Source organism: Formica exsecta, unplaced genomic scaffold, assembly GCF_003651465.1.
Source record: "Formica exsecta isolate Colony F162 unplaced genomic scaffold, ASM365146v1 scaffold21, whole genome shotgun sequence".
NCBI classification, from domain to species: domain Eukaryota; kingdom Metazoa; phylum Arthropoda; class Insecta; order Hymenoptera; family Formicidae; genus Formica; species Formica exsecta.
Genome location: NW_021849398.1, coordinates 3,448,584 through 3,465,507, shown reverse-complemented (window position 1 = coordinate 3,465,507; position 16,924 = coordinate 3,448,584). Strand labels below are relative to the sequence as shown.

At 43.3% G+C, this 16,924-nt stretch overlaps 1 protein-coding gene across 1 annotated transcript in view; it reads left to right on the top strand.

Annotated features, from left to right (window-relative positions):
* Positions 1-16,924, top strand: part of LOC115235084 (nephrin-like) — a 397,929-nt gene that overhangs the window by 31,678 nt on the left and 349,327 nt on the right. The window contains exon 3 of the mRNA XM_029806647.1: positions 9,250-9,320. The gene's annotated coding sequence lies outside the window, so the exon portion shown is untranslated. The remainder of the gene's footprint in view (positions 1-9,249; positions 9,321-16,924) is intronic.

Sequence of the window (16,924 nt, the reverse complement as noted above, 5' to 3'; positions counted from 1 at the left end):
ACACGATCGCAGGTCGTGCTCTCGCATTTTACGAGGGCGAACTCTGTCTACATTATCGTTCGGCAGCGTAGTCTCTTCAGAGAATCTCGACTAGAGATTTTTCCGACCGACTGATCTCATCGATATCGATTTAAAAGCGACTATCAGCTCCGTCAGCGAACGATATTTCGTCGCGTGTCGAAGGATAACAAGAAACGCTGATATACATTTGCTAGAGAAGCGACGAGCGGAACGCGAGTACCAAAGTCAAACTAATCAAATCGAAGGTACATTTCCGATATGAAAATTACGGTAAGAGAAAGACGAGGGAAAATTCCGTGGGAAAAGTCACTTCTATCCTAATAGCATCGGGCGATATAAACGGATCGACTTCTCGCATTCGAGAAGGGAAGGAATTTTATTGGCGCACACCCGCGCACGTCTTCGAATATATTCTTAACACGTTCGCAAAATATGCACTGGCACCAGCCGGAAATAACGCAAGGCGTGCTGCTCCTCTTCGAAGCCTGTTAGGGGACGTGTATTTGGAAACGGAAGGGGGCCGAGAACAGTCATCGTCGTCGTCGTTGTCGTTGTCGACACCTTTGCACCCGTGCAACGTGCAAATTCCATTCCCCTCGTCGTTTCCATTCTGGCCGACGTGCTCGCGCGGCGATAAGAGGTCCAGTCACGATATAAATTCGCGACGGGATTAAGGGACCGAGATCGGTCTAACGAGCGCGCTTGGCCTAAACTCAGGGTCAGGAGTTCACCGAATGGTGAAACCGCGCGGTAATTTACCCGAATAATAGCCGCTGGTACACCGCGACGTCCATCCCTTCACCTCGCCAATTTCTGTCCATTCTCTCTCCCTCACCCCCTTTCTCTTCCCTTTACACGTAATCTTCTCTTAAATTCTATAAAAGTATTTATAACCAATATTTGTAATAATCAATAATATTTATTATAATAATAACTTATAAACAGCTACGTATTTTTAAATCTTGCCAATAATAATGGCAAGAAAATGCGAAGGTGAATAAAATGATAAGAGATTCTAAAATTGAATAATGGATATATGTGTTAGATATAAATTAGATTACGTCAAATAAAAGTATAATCTTTTCGTAATTTAAAATAGAATCATAGTGCTTTATATATATTTCTCATCAATTCTGATCATTGTGAATAAAAGCGTTCTATATCTAACAATAAGTACAGAATAATTGACAGTCGAACAGACAGTTTCTCCGTTATAGCATACAAGTATAAAAGATGAATCGCGCAATGCGATTATAATAGCGCCCTGCGTAAATTATAGCCGACTCTAGCGCCGTTCCATTCCTCGGTCACCTTCTCATCACGCTCGCGCTATTTTTTTTCTCTCCCCCCTCCTGCACCTCTTGCCCCGTCCTCCATCTGTCTTACAAAAAGTTAAGATCACCATTTCACGCGAGCTCTTCCTCGCTTGTGCTTTCATACACGTCACACGTGCGCAACGTGTGCGCGCGAGTAGAATGCCGCACGTAAACGGCACGCGAGAAAATACAGGAACGCGGCGTGGCGTGCCACATGGGAAATTCTGGCAAGCATTAACTATACCTCATACCTCTCGGCTGTTCACGAATGCGCCGGGCATCTCTCGCGTCCATGAGCATTCGCGATATAAAGTACCGGCGGCCATCCGTCCATCCGGCCGACCGACCGGCCAGTCGTATACGACGCATATCTATGCGGATCCTCTACGCGCGCGCTCTATCCCTGTGTCATGCTAATCACCGTACGCTAGACACGCGCCCAAGTATAATTCGATATACCCGAATACGCCCTTAATAATTTCGCCGACGGAGATACATAGCGAATGTTTCACATCTCGCGAGTAGATATTACGCTTATATTTGCGAAATTGAAACGCGTCGTCTGCTTTTGCCGTGCAAAAAGCGAAGAACGCGAGAGAGAAGAACTGCGTTCACGTAGTAAAAAATCTTCCTCCGAGAAGGAAATGTGCGACGTGAATTTTATGAGAGAGGACGATACGACTACTAGTGACTACATTCTTCAGCTTCGCGTCGCCCCGTATAAAATTTTGAATGTGCCACCGGAGTAAAATGAAGGCATCCCAATAGGGTGATATAATGTGATATAGGATAGTTTTGTAGCTATTATCCTGTGTAAAAAGATATTCGACGGGGTGGTCGCCGAAATCTTGATTTGCTTTACGAGATGAACGGCTCTCGCGAGATAGGATACATTTTTTTTTTCGTCAAACGGACGAGCGAAACGCGTGTCGCGCGTTTCCCTTTCGTTTTTTTCCATCTCTCTCTCTCATACAACTCTCACGCACATATCGATGTTAGGGAAAATGTAACGTCATGCTTGCTTTATGCTGCACGATCTCTCGCGAATTTCGTCGTCTTCGCCTCCCTATATGCGGCAAAGTGAAAATATATTTTCGCTTCTCGCGCCGCCGAGACGCAATCTCCGAGAAGCTAATAATTCATCTACGTCGTATAGGTACGTCTTTCCGGTAGATGTTAGATGCGCTTTTAATGCGTTTGCCGTCGTCGACGGATCGATGCGAGGCGTGTTGGTTTTACTACTCGTCTTCCTCCCTCCCGCCCTATCCCTGTCCCCCTCGCCCTTTCTTCCTCTTTTTCGCGTGATATCTCTTTCCCGGTGCTGATTGGAAACCGGATATCCAATCCAGGTTAAACCAATAATAACTTATACTTTAAAGTTGCTGCGTTAGCCGTGTCTACTATTTTCCTCCTCCTCCACAAGTTGGAATCGAAGGACCCGAGAGCGGAGCGGTCGCGGCGAAACTTTGCGAACGTATATCGTTTTAAGTGAGCGCGATGCAAGAAATCGCGTCCCTCCCCAAAGCGCTTTTGTCCCCGGTGAAAATTAATTTCGCTCTGGCCGCGAAAAGGAAGAGAGAGACGGTCTATTGTCGCGCTGTGTTCCGCTAATCAAGCGAAGTAAACTTGATGAAAATTAACCCGATTCGTTCTCGCGGCGTTTAAAGAGCGCTCTCCAACAGATTACATTCGGGGGAAAATGAGAGAATTCACACGGATATATTTCGACGAGATATTTAAAGGGAGAGCACGTTTTCATTTCCTTATTTAGGGAATATACCTCTTGTAATCACCGGCGATTTATTATTCGATCCGAAGGCGAATCCTCGGTGTTCTCTCGTTATCGCCCCTCTCTCTTCGCCCCGGGGAGCACAACCGGTCGCGCGATACCCCGGCGCCGGTCCTGTTTTATCGGAGATCACGTTAATCACCCGAATCCCCCTCGCCGTAAACGGCACTCAAATTGTTATTCGACGAGATTCCAGGGCGCGGCAACGAGCAATGGAGCAGCAGCCGTATAGCTTGCCGTCTCGACGGTATCGCGGCCGCTGCTCGCTCGCTCGCGGTAGCTCGAAAGTTATTCGGCTCACCGTGCAAACTAATAACGACGTTTAAAAGCTCTAATATTTCCCGCCGCACAGACCTCGCTTCGCCTCGTGGAGGGAAGACTGCCGGGCACAAGCGCGGCGCGAGAGGGAAGCGCGGAACGGAAAGCGGTTGAGGATTGCGAGGGGGATACCGGCAAAGCGGAAGAAGCGGAAAAGAGCGAGCGGCGGCGAGCCTTCGCACGCGCAAACTTTAGATCTTATAAGAAAAGTTACCGCTTTCCCCACTCTCTGTTCGCTCTCGGTTCTTCTATCTCTCCCGTATATATACTCGAGCGACCGTCCTTTTCTATCGTCCTCTCTCTCGTCCTCTTTCTCTTTCACCCCTCTCTGTTAGCCCGGCGGCATATCGCCATGGGCGCTGGGTAGCACCTTCACCGAGTCTCCCTCGACGGGCACGAGGTTGGCTAGTGGCTCACGTCTCCCCTGGTCTTTCTCTCACTCCCCCTTCAGCCCTCTCTTTCCCCCTTTCCCTCCCCCCCCCCCTTTCACCCTCACTCTACCCGTTCTCCGGATATAATACACCTTTAATTTCCGGATTATAAAGTCCCGCTCGACGCGCCGCGGTTAATTCACCGTTCTCGGGCGCGATCCTGTAGATGTATACGTATTCATGTACGTATGCACGTATACGCGCGTAGGTGTTGCCGTCGAATGCTGTAAATAGCGAGGGAGAGTAGGATTTACGCGGCTTTTCACAAACATCCTCGTTTCTCGCGCCCCGTTAGGACTTTCCGGATACATTCTTATTATGTAGACGCCGTACGCTTTTGCGTTTAAAGGACGCGAGGCATTTCGGAATTTTAATCCCGGGTTTAGTTGTCGACGTATTCAAAGTTGAAAATTTGAAAGTTTCAAGGGAACAAGGACGCCTCCAATGAAATTTTCACTACTAAAAAGGATCGTCCACAAATTCATTAGAGAGAATACACCGCCCGAGGTTTTTTTTTTTCAAATACAAGTTTATGAAATATTCTATAATACAAGAAAGTTACGTATCCTTTGTAGTTCTTTTCATCTACGAATTCTTTGATCAACTTAAAATCTACTTTTTCTCAAAGTCTACTTTCTCGAAGTCTATCTTATTTCACACCTTTTTAACACACACACAATGGACTCGAGAAACGTATATTTTTCTATAACTAAAAGTCTCAGTGTAAAAATTCTATCAAAGTAAGGATACAGGATTGAAAATCAAACTTTAACAATGGAGTAAATAATTATAAATGGCTTTATAATATCTCATAGTTACGCGCGATTATACTGTAACGAGAATTTACGAATTGTAACATAATTATTATAACGGATAACTCATACGAGGGTAATAATTTAAGTAGAGGTAACTACGATATGCTGGGCAGTAAGTAAGTTGGCGTAGTTGGCGCTTGGATTATTAATGTCCCTCCCTAGAGGGGGATGTAAGACGACCGCGCGCGCTCGTGCGATTTCTCCGTTATCGCGGGTGCCGAGAGCGTCTCAAAAATGAGGACGAAGAAGAAGAAGAAGAAGAAGAAGCGTAACCGCCTGGTCAAGGAGCCGAAAGTTCGTCGGGCGTGGCTTCAGTGGCGGTATAAACTCGAGCGGGGGCGGAACGGGGAAAGAGAAACACTTTTATCGAGCGTCGACACTCGGTGAACTTAGCTGGGAAGATAGAAGAACTCTCGGGAACTCGACGCGCGAACTTCGACCATTTAATGCATCCACTCTGTACATATGCAACTAGGTGTAGGTAGGTAGGTAGGTAGGTAAGGTAACGCTCGTGGTAATAATGTCTGTCCCGCGGGAGGAATGCGCGACGTCGACTATACGTCGAGCTGTTTCTGTAACGACCGACTAAGTATGTGCAAAAACGTTCACTTGGATTCGCTCGGCATCGGAGCAGAAAATTAATTATTCTTTAAATATTTTTCGCGCCGCAAAAAAATATTTCTCTACTCGATTCCGCTTGATCAGCTGTTAGGTATATATAACTATAAGAAATACATGAATTTTTTTTTTACTTAACTCGAATGTAAAATGATGAGTAAATATACTATTCTTAATAAATATGTATTCTGCATAAAAATGTATTCTATGTAATCTTTTTATGCGTAAATATGTATTCTGTATATGTATATGTATTCTGCATACAACTTTTTCGCTTCGATCTCTCCGGCTGATTGCAATTGTTTCGAATCGATATTGCAGCAAAAAAGATATCAGCCGAATGTTTGCGACTATATTATGCATATTGAATGTAACACGCGTTCCTTGTATATATCCCATCGTTCCAAATTGTTCACGAATACGTTCGTCTCTTTCCCGTTTAACATACGTCGAAACTGCCCGGTCTTATTATTCTATGCGTGGCGCCGCGGGTGGAAAGAAGGTCGAGAACACGAAGACAGGTCGGTGGAATGTGTCAGCAGTCAATGTGGCATAGCGTGTTGAGAAAAAGATCGGGTCGTGCACCGCTAACGGGTGCCTCGATGCGCTTATTTGACACTTCGAGCGACAAACGGCCACCTTATTACCTTCCCATCGTCGTGTCGTCGTCGTCGTCGTCGTCGTCGTCGTCGTCGTCGTCGTCGTCGTCGTCGTCGTCGTCGCATCGCGGAGGGGTCGCCGCCGATCAATTTTTTCTCCGTCGTCGTCGTCGTCGTCGTCGTCGTCGTCGTCGTCGTCGTCGTCGTCGTCGTCGTCGTCGTCGTCGTCGTCGTCGTCGTCGTCGTCGTCGTCGTCGTCGTCGTCGTCGTCGTCGTCGTCGTCGTCGTCGTCGTCGTCGTCGTCGTCGTCGTCGTCGTCGTCGTCGTCGTCGTCGTCGTCGTCGTCGTCGTCGTCGTCGTCGTCGTCGTCGTCGTCGTCGTCGTCGTCGTCGTCGTCGTCGTCGTCGTCGTCGTCGTCGTCGTCGTCGTCGTCGTCGTCGTCGTCGTCGTCGTCGTCGTCGTCGTCGTCGTCGTCGTCGTCGTCGTCGTCGTCGTCGTCGTCGTCGTCGTCGTCGTCGTCGTCGTCGTCGTCGTCGTCGTCGTCGTCGTCGTCGTCGTCGTCGTCGTCGTCGTCGTCGTCGTCGTCGTCGTCGTCGTCGTCGTCGTCGTCGTCGTCGTCGTCGTCGTCGTCGTCGTCGTCGTCGTCGTCGTCGTCGTCGTCGTCGTCGTCGTCGTCGTCGTCGTCGTCGTCGTCGTCGTCGTCGTCGTCGTCGTCGTCGTCGTCGTCGTCGTCGTCGTCAACGGTATCGGTGGCATTCTCGCATCGCGGAGGGTTCGCCGCCGATCAATTTCTGGAATTTTTTCTCCGCGGAGTGTGCGAAGAATTCGTGCGGAAAATAAATTTTATCCGATACTTTTTGTGCGCTGCAGATATTTTTCCCATCTATGCTACGCTACCATTTATAGGACAGTTTGACTTTCTTCGTCATTGATGCGCGCACAAATGCACGAGCATAGCAGTCCGTATCTTTTCAAAAATTGCACGTTTATTCTGGATATAAAAGAATTGATCAATCTCAGTTCGATGTCATATTAATGGCAGGCTTTAAATCATTAACAACTTGTGGCTTTTAGCTAGTTAAAAATGCTTAACAGGTCATGTTTATTTATACCGCTTTTTAATTTTTAATGATTTTGCGCACGCTACCGAGTTTACGGCCATAATGATACTCACGGGCGATATCGTTTTTAAATTGCGACTTTGATTGGTGTATCTTATTGCGATTTAGTAACGGAAAAAGAATAGCCACGTTACGTGAGATAACGTATCTCTTTAGAAGTTGTCGAGATGATAAATCTTTATACGAGGATAGAGGAAGGTGCGAGCTAATGCGCATTCCAGCGGCCGCCTGTTCGCGAAATGTCCGTCCTTCAGTATTATTTACTGCGAAGATAATTCATCGCCAGACTTTGTTAATATAATAGCTTATTTGCATGATGTTTTTGGAAATGCGCCAAATGACGCTTAGAGACTGGCTAGATTATCAAATTGATAGAGTCACACTTTTAATAATAAAATGTTAGATATTAAAAATTAGAAAATCACTAGGATTATTGACAGGAATCGAGTAATCGAGAATCAAAGAAACAGGGTTAATGAAAGTTCCAATCAATATCACATTCCCGTACAAGCCGCAGCATCTTTGATAAGTATTGCTTTAATTATATATGCAAGGAGCGTATTCTCTCTCTCTCTCTCTTTCTCTCCTTCCCATGCAATCTCGACTCGCAAACTTTCTCTCTCGATCGTGGAATTGATTATCTTATAATTGCTATACGTGGCTGAAGGGTGAATACATGATCATCTCAAACATGAGCGTTCTATTTCTCTTTCTCTCTGAATACGTTATATAAAAATATATAATTAATAAAACGAAAAATCGACAGAAATTTTTTCATTTACAGAAATTTTAATGTAAATAGCAAAAAAAGTGATTAGAGTGAATTATTTGATTTTTCGAAATTCATAATTTTAATTGAATAAGTTTAATTCTGCTATTGATGCTATTGATGTAATATGTACTTTTCAGGAAAATACGAACGTCGCCCTTTAAGCTCTTTAAGCATCGAGATATTTTGCACGTTTGAATTATATATCGTTTATATTATTTTAGGAGGTTTATTTTATAATACACGCGCGCGCTAACGTTTACGTATGTTATCCTTCGGTCGCAATCACTATATGCGCAATTGCAACTAAAATAAAATACTGCACTGAAATAACTGTCTATCGACATTTCCTCTTTCAAAATTATCATTGAATAACAATTTTGCGGGGATGGTCAGACCACCGCGCAGCGGTTGTCCTGGGATTGGTTAACTTTGAGTTAGATCTACGATGAGTTTAACCGGCGTCGGTTACACCGCGTTACATAGCGGGAGCGAGTTAGTTTCGGATTTAGTAACAAGTTAAGCATCATTTAATTTTGAATGTTAATAATCGCTTTGTATTATTCATCTGTATATAATTAAGATTGCGGTTTCGATGTCGGGATGGTGATTCCGATGTTGATTAAATAATTTAACGAATTTAACATGAATTAACATGACACGATGTTATTTGTCAACCATTAATTATAACATTCCGTGTCGTAATTTTGCATTCAAATTTTTTTTATCCGCTGCATTAAAAATTTTTGGAAACCTATGATTTTTCTTTTCCCTTATAGATAAAAGAGATAACACACCTTACAGATAAAATACGACTGGAGGAGGAAATTTGGATTCTTCCCTCTCCCTTTCTCCCTTACCTTATTATCCGTTTGATTACGAGTAGCACTCGTGGATCCCGATAGATCGCACAGTACTCGGCTCATCGAATTACGGTTGGCCCGCCGCGCAAGGACGTACGTACGTTCTCTGTAATCAGGGACAGGTCGATTCGGTTCATTGATTGTTCGCGAGACCGGCCGATTGGCCGATTTGGCGACTAATTAATTAATGGGTGCTTCGCCGTATTCATCTCTTCCGTATCGTGCCGACCACTCCCATCATTCCATTCTATGAGCGATCAAGTACGCGGGGTGCGTTCAATTGCGGGCGATGCTTTAATCACTATTCAAGGCTGATGCAGTTTCGATATCGCCTCGCGCGCCACTTTGTATCGTTCGGCGTGGATTCCATGTTTCGAGAAGCGCATATCCGTCGATTTCGGTACGGTCGACTCGGTCCGCGAAAATGGTAGACGTGTTTTCATCAAAGCTACCTATGTATGTATGCATGTTTGCGCTCTCGGTTCGCCCAGCCATATATCTTTGTTTAACAGCGATGCATCCCTCTGCCTTTGATACAAAACTTTAGCACTGAAAGTAGCAATCGGATTTGATTTGCGTATATTTTCAGATTATCAGAGTATTCTTTTACGACCGGCGAGATTGGATGACGACCACGATAACAGGATGCGCAGCGATTCTGTGAGTGAATTCATTTCTTGTATATTTGCATGAATATTTTTTTATTTACTTGCAATATCTATTTGTCGCATAAGCGAAGTGATAGAATGATGAATTGTTTCCAATTTATCATTTCTGGAAGTTAGAAACGATAATTACAGACAACGATAAATCTCTAATTTACGTTGATTGACAACGCGCTAAATATCTCGACATATCTCGCAAGAGATTTTTGATCTTTCCATTTTCGTATATTTTTGTATATATGTATATTGGAGAAGGTATATATATTCCAATATACATCAGGGTTTATGCAAAGGCGACAGACTTCGTTACTTCGCGGTGGCTCATAATTAGGCCATCGAGCCTATTAAAAGTTAAGCGGGCTTGTTAAACACGCGCGACGCGACTATTTCTGGAACTAAGAGGCATGTACTTACATCGATCGACACGTGTTTCGTCCAAGCCGACGAAGTAATCATACGCTCAACTTACGCGCACTCGTTAAAAGATGATTAGTATCGCCAAGAGAAGAAAATTGTTGTATAAACTGTGTTTATTTTGCATGTATATACTTATCTGGAGATAAGTCTGAAAGATTTTTCAATCTTGAGTATTCTTTTTTTTTAAATTATATTTTTTGGGGAGGAACAGAAATATATATATACAATACTTTTTTGTTCTCTTTTTATTATTCTTTTCAAAATATTCCTTATATAATACATAACATATATTTCTCTAATTATGAAAAATTATTTTATGTTAATTATGAAAAAATATGTATAATTCTTTTCGGTTTGGTGAATAAAATATTAAAACATACTAATTAAAAAATATTCTTTACTAAACCAAAGTAAGGTAATTTTGTACTGGCGCATACAAAATTAATCATTTATACAAGTGCTCATTTTGCAGAGCAACTTACAATTTCAAAGTAATTAAATTATAAAGTTTCTGATGCTAATTAATGAAGATTTTAACTTTTATTCACAGAGACGAGAGACTTATTTAAGCATAATTTAAATTTCCACAATGTTGTACCAGCAGATTAGAAAAATTAACGTATATCATTAAGCACACAGTTTATTTTACATAGTTTTGCGCTGACATATTTTGAAGTTAATAATTTTAAAGGCAAGAGAAAAGCCGAATGGTTATCAATGGCGTTTATAGAAAATCGGGAAAATTTTGTCGAGTCGGCGCGCGTGTTGTTGCTGTCAGCACGTCGCGGTCAAAGGTGCCACGTTTGCGGTAAAAGCCGCGAATGCCCCGGTGTAAATAGAGAGAGAGAGAGAGAGAGAGAGAGAGAGAAATAAAAGCGGAAAAAGAAACGGCCGTCGGTTGCGGCCGATTCGGTCGGCATTCGTAGCGATAGCAATTGGCGATAAGGACTTCATTGTCTCGCGACCGAATCGAAAAACCGTGCAAACCGCGGGCGTCAACGAGATTGGGAAAGGGGTGAGGGGGAATGGAAACGGAGCAGAGAGGAAGGAGAATCGGTACCGGGCGTGACGACAAAGCGATTAATGCTCAACGGATGCGAATTTTTCGGCGCATCTGCGTGCGTGCGGATGCGAAAAATGCACAGCCCGCAAAGTGAACTGAAAGCGCGAGCGCCGTCAGTCTCAGATAAACGGCATGTTCGAGCCATTTGCTGTCCGAGAACGTTTGTCAGAAACAATCCTAGTTGATCGAGTGGTGCAAAAAAATTGAAGAAGAAGTATGAGAAGGGTATATATTAAGAATTGAAGAATTTATTCCGTAAATAAAGATTTAATAATGAGAGGAGATTGTCTAATCTCGTCGTTGCTACATATTAGCTTAAAATTTTTGCTGAAATTGATTTTGCATGGAGAATTTACTCGCACTCGATAGCCATATCGAAACTTCTATTTCATATTTAATTAAATTCGTATAATATCTCGTTACAAGCTGTTACCCCCGCTGATTCGCGATATTTTATAATCGGGTGCCGATCACGGCAATCGCTGGTTGGATGACGATTTAGGAGGCAGGAATTCTGCTGGATTTTAATTTATCCCAGGTGATTGAATCTCGAGATTGGAAATAATTATTCGAACACACGAAGGAGCGCGATTCGGTTGTAGGGACGACGTCGTCACGATGGTATCGCGACGGATAAAATATCGGCGGGCGTCATCGATCTCTCCGGTTCTCACCAGTTTCCTCTTCGGCTCGCAATTTCCGACAAGCTGCAACACAGTCGCTAACCGGATCAATTTTTCATTCAAAGACAAATTGGGGACAGGGACGCGAACCCCGGTAGCCGATCGCCTTGCGTGACAGCGGCTTGAAAAGCGCGACAAGGCGTGAACTCGGTTTAGTACGCTTAGCGGATGCGAGCGTAAATTGTTGTTGGATTCCCGGGTCTGAAAGCAGCTGATCGGGATAATGGTTGACACTTTCCAATTTTTATTCTTATCCCTTACGTACGTAGTACCGTTTGCAAAAAAATTTCTGAACCAATTCGTTGAATAACAGTCGATTGCGATTCTCGAGAATAGTCTTCTCAAATAACAGAATTGATATTTTTTTTTTTTTTTTTTTTTTGGACGAACGAAATATACATATGACATTTAATCGTTTTTTAATGATTTTATGATAACTATTGACTTTGTAATTAGACCTACCGTTCATACGATAATTATCTCGTACAGTAACGATTCTTTATGACTTATTGCTAGTGATGCTTACAGTCGCGTATCTACAAGAGCCATAGATAATTTAATGAAATGTAAAGTAGCAGATGATGTACATTACGTTATTTGTAGAGTTGGAAAGAACAGATTAATTGTGGAATAGAAATAGATCTCGTTGATTGTTTGAAGCATTTTTTATACCAACGGAAAATATGCGAGAGAATAAATAAAATTAATTTCTCACTTTTTTCCCCGTGAAATCGCGGGATACGGCCGTTTCCCTGGAAAACTTGTAATCGATGGGAAGGCGAAGGGAGGGGAACGCGGACACGAAGGACGGAGGTGCAGCAGGCCTCTCGGTAACTTGGAAGCCATATTAATAGTTGGCACTTAAGAGTTTCATTAAGTCGCGACCGCTCGATCACTGCCTACCGCCGCTCTCTCGCGGCAACTTTCAGGCCCTATAACCGCCATCTCTGCTTTCAGACTACCCTCCACACCCTCTCTTTAAGCTAAACTTACTTCTAACACGAAGTATAGAAGTCGCGTACATAAACCGGTTCCCTCAATTCCGATGTATTATACATTTTTCATTTTGCTAATTGCGAGTGAATGGGACTAGCGGGTGAATATTTTTTGTTGCATCTTGATTTTTCTGGATAGCATGTATGATTGTAAGAATAATAATATATCGGATCTCGTTAATAAATCTTTAATCTTCGAAATTTATATCTGCTAAAGAAGATAATTAAATTATGTGAGGCAAGAAAGGTAATTCCGTTAATTAAGATGTGTAGTAAAGAAGGTAACTTCGATCTTGCCAGTTCGTCCAGTCGTAAGCTTAACGTTCCGTGATAATAATTAGTATTAACGTCGTATAATCCTGTTTAAATGAAGTTTTCATTAGTATGTACTAACATTGCGCAGCATTTGTCAGCGTGCGCGAGCACGACAGGCAATTCCGTAAATAAATGTCAGCGTTGAAGTATCACGTAACGTGAGCCACGCGGCAATATTTATCGCATGAAAATATTGCGAAGGATATAAACTTCTGCGTTAAAGTCGGAGTTTGTCGTAGTATCGCTAGTTCTCCGCCCTTCTCCTTCTTGTCTTTTTCATGCGACATGCCACGTTGCTCGTCGGTCCGAATCCATCTGTCTCTTCCTCGGCTGTCCGGCGCCTGTATACAAGGTGTCGTCGAGCACGGATATATTACGGTATACTCTAAAAAAAAAATAAATGATAGTTTGCTGACGGCAGAATATCCATTATTATTAATTGCAAAGGTTAAAGACTTTATTGTATGCACAATGACTCATAAATCATTGTCCGAGACTTTGGCCGGCGCGCGTCATTATTTCCACGAAGAGTTCGCGGGGGAGCGGACGCGGGATGCCGATAAGGTATCGATAACTCGAATTTCTCGGTTATAAATCGAACCCCGGTTCAAGAGACGATGTGATGTACGAAGAGTTTAAGGGCATCGGACGTTATTGGAATTTACTGGCCCGAAAATTGGGACGCGCTAAGCCCCCCCGGAATTACGTGTTCCTTCCTGATCTTCCTTTCCTTGCTTCCTACCTCCTTGTAACCAATCTCCGCTAAACTGCCATTCTACATCTATTCACCCTTTTCTCCGCCCTTCTCCTTCTTGTCTTTTTCATGCGACATGCCACGTTGCTCGTCGGTCCGAATCCATCTGTCTCTTCCTCGGCTGTCCGGCGCCTGTATACAAGGTGTCGTCGAGCACGGATATATTACGATATACTCTAAAAAAAATAAATGATAGTTTGCTGACAGCAGAATATCCATTATTATTAATTGCAAAGGTTAAAGACTTTATTGTATGCAAAAAGCTTTTCAGTTAACTTTATTTAAAAAAAAACATTTATCTTAAGAGAAATTTTAAAACTCAACTTTAACGTAAAAATGATCAGTTTGCTATAAATGGTGGCTTTTTACAAAATTGTCACTAAAGGAAAATTGAAATTTTATGTAGATATAGATATAGTGCTCTTCTGGGACACCGTATGTAACTATGAGCACCACCTGATGCCGGGGTCGACGTGGGTAATTCGGAGCGTTCCGTGTGCTCCGTTCGAGTTACCCCTTCTCTCTCTTTCCGAGCGTTTGCTGGTTTTTCGTATTCTACGTTGAAATCGCGCGAAATAAGACGGCGAGATGCCTTTTACGTTACGTTACGTCTTTGGGAGAGGATTGCCGGCGATAGTCCAGAGACATAGCGGGGCTTACGGTGACAGAACGAGCGCACGCGGTCGATCCACACGCGACGGTGCAAAATGAAATTGTACGGTAAATAAGATCGCAAGTCCGCGCATTTCCGTAACACGAAGGGCGAAACGGATGTCGCGAAAGCGCGTGCGCGATGTCTGGTTTGCAGCGCGTCGACGACGCGTCGCAATTTCGGGAGACCGCGGCGCCGGTAATCTTTCTTCTCTCTCTCTCTCTCTTTCTTTCTCTCTCTCTCTACACGTCCATGCGCTGATATATATCCACGCGGGATATGTATATCGCAGTAATGTACTGCATATGTTATTACTGCACCATATTATTACGCGCGCGGGCGTGCTTTATTAAATCTTGTTACGCGGCAAAGCCGCAAACTACTACAGCGTTATAATTCAATTTCAGGTAAAAGCAAATCCATTAGACCGGCCGGCCGGGCTAACATACATACATGCCGCTTGCTGCCGAAATGAAAACGTTCGCGGATTCGATGTTATCCGCCTGTCCCCGTCCAAGGGTAATTACATATTGCTCTCGCTGCTTATAAACAGTTTATCCCCGCGCGCCGATGTTTAACTGATGTTGGATATGTGTAGCAGCATCGCGGCGATGTCAATGTTACGCTTGATGTTGTTACCTTATGCTTGATTTGCGTTAGACTTAATACGCGCGATTGGCATAGCAGTAATTTATAGTGATCGGGACTCGATCGCTATTGAAATGATTCGCGGTCCTAGTTTTTGTGAAACTAACACAATGGCGAAACTATATTGAAAGTCGGAATCCAACGGCGTGAATCTTTTTTTTCAGCTTTGCCTTTAAAATTATCCGCTTTTACGTAACGAGATGCGCGCGCGAGTTAATTCGATGCGTATATCACGTGCGGCGATGATTTGCCATAAGGCACCCATACCATGGAATTGGCGAGAAAAGGCAAAAAATGATGGGATAAATGCATTCGAATGCGAGCTCCGGACTCGCGCACCACGAATTAGAATAATTACATGCAATTGCATTGGCGTCGGACTCGCTGTCTGACCCCTGACCTACGCGACAAGTGAACGTAGAGTGATGAAAGAGATAGATTACTAAACAAAACATGTAGGCAAGAGGAGACAGTAACAACAAAGTGATGCCTAGTACGACAAGAATTAATCTAAAAGATATATATATGTATTTATAAATTTTTAAAAAATTTTAATTTTTATTTGGAAAATGATAAAAAATGGTATTATTTTTATTTAATGGGTCGATATAAAGAAATGTATTGATTAATATACGTGTATATAAATATATCGACGATTAAAATTTGTTATTTCTCGGTGATGATATCACATGCAAGTTTTATAAAACGGTTTTATAAGGATATCGTTAATAAAATGTCAAAATGTGACTGGCGCAGTTACAAAGTACATGGTTTTCTATCATAAGGTATCTCGAGGTAAAGAGATTGAATGTCGGATGTTATCTTACGAATGTACAAATCCGCAACGTACGCGCGCGTAGAGAAACAGTTCTTTACCGTTTTCTCCCTCTTTCTCTTTCTCTTCCTCTTTGACATTCCGAATAAATCCTTTGTGCCGTCTGTTCGTTTTCAGGGCGGAGAAACTTTCGGAATTACTTTCGAGCTATGCGCGCGCGAATCGCGTTTGAAGGAGAACGTTTTGGGGTCTTCACCGACCTTTGTATCTCCACCGTTCGTTCTCCTCGCTCGGGTCTATTAGATGGAGGGTAGAATTTAAGCGAGTGGCGGGATAGATTTTCCGGACTTTTACGAGAGTTTTTTCTTTACGATTTCGTTAAGCTACCGGCCAGCCGGCGAGCTGCGCTCTTCTCTAAATGAAATATTTTACATTCGCGCCATCGTGGCTGGATTCTCGTATGTTTTGAGTCATTATCCGTCTCGTTTCTCTCGTCTGGCGGACGACTTTGTGATAGAAATCATTTGCCAGTGGCTGCTGCTTCAAATGTCGTCGTGATGTAATTTTTGTGATAATCATTGGAATAAATCGAATGCGTCGAAATTTAATTTTCATATACTCATATTTTAATCTATAAAAGTCATTAGACAAAGCTGTGCGATGAAATAAATCGAATTATTAATATAAAAATTGTTAATTCGACAAGTATATATACAATCTAACATTTTGATAAATTTATTTATCGATAATCCATCCTTCTTATACGGACACGTTCTTACATACCTGATTGATATGCGAAATCACATGTATGTAACATGGTACGGAATGCGGATGATTATATTGGTCGTCCTGTCGATAAGGACGTCCCACATCCTATTCTCCCTTTGTTCGCTCTCCCGTTTGTGCCGACCGAAGGGCTTACATGTTTCCACCACCAGTGCGGTTTCTCTCGTTGGAAGCGTCGAGATCCAGGGACCTATGTATACATATATCTATATATACATGTGTGTGTGTGTGTGTGTGTACGACACATACGAAGTGTGCGCGAGAACGCCGGAGGGACTGGGAGACATATAATTAGGGAGGACAGGAGGAAGCGGGTGGCACGCGACGCCGAGAATTATCCACAATTATCGCGTGCCTACGCCATCCACCGTGTCGGTGTTGGTAGTAGTGATGATGATGGCTCTTGTCTCTTTTCACGACGAATCCTGGGCGAATTTAAAAATACGATAACCGGCGCGACAGGTCAGCGTCGATGTGTGTTCGGACTCGCCGCGTCTCCTTCCCCCCCCCC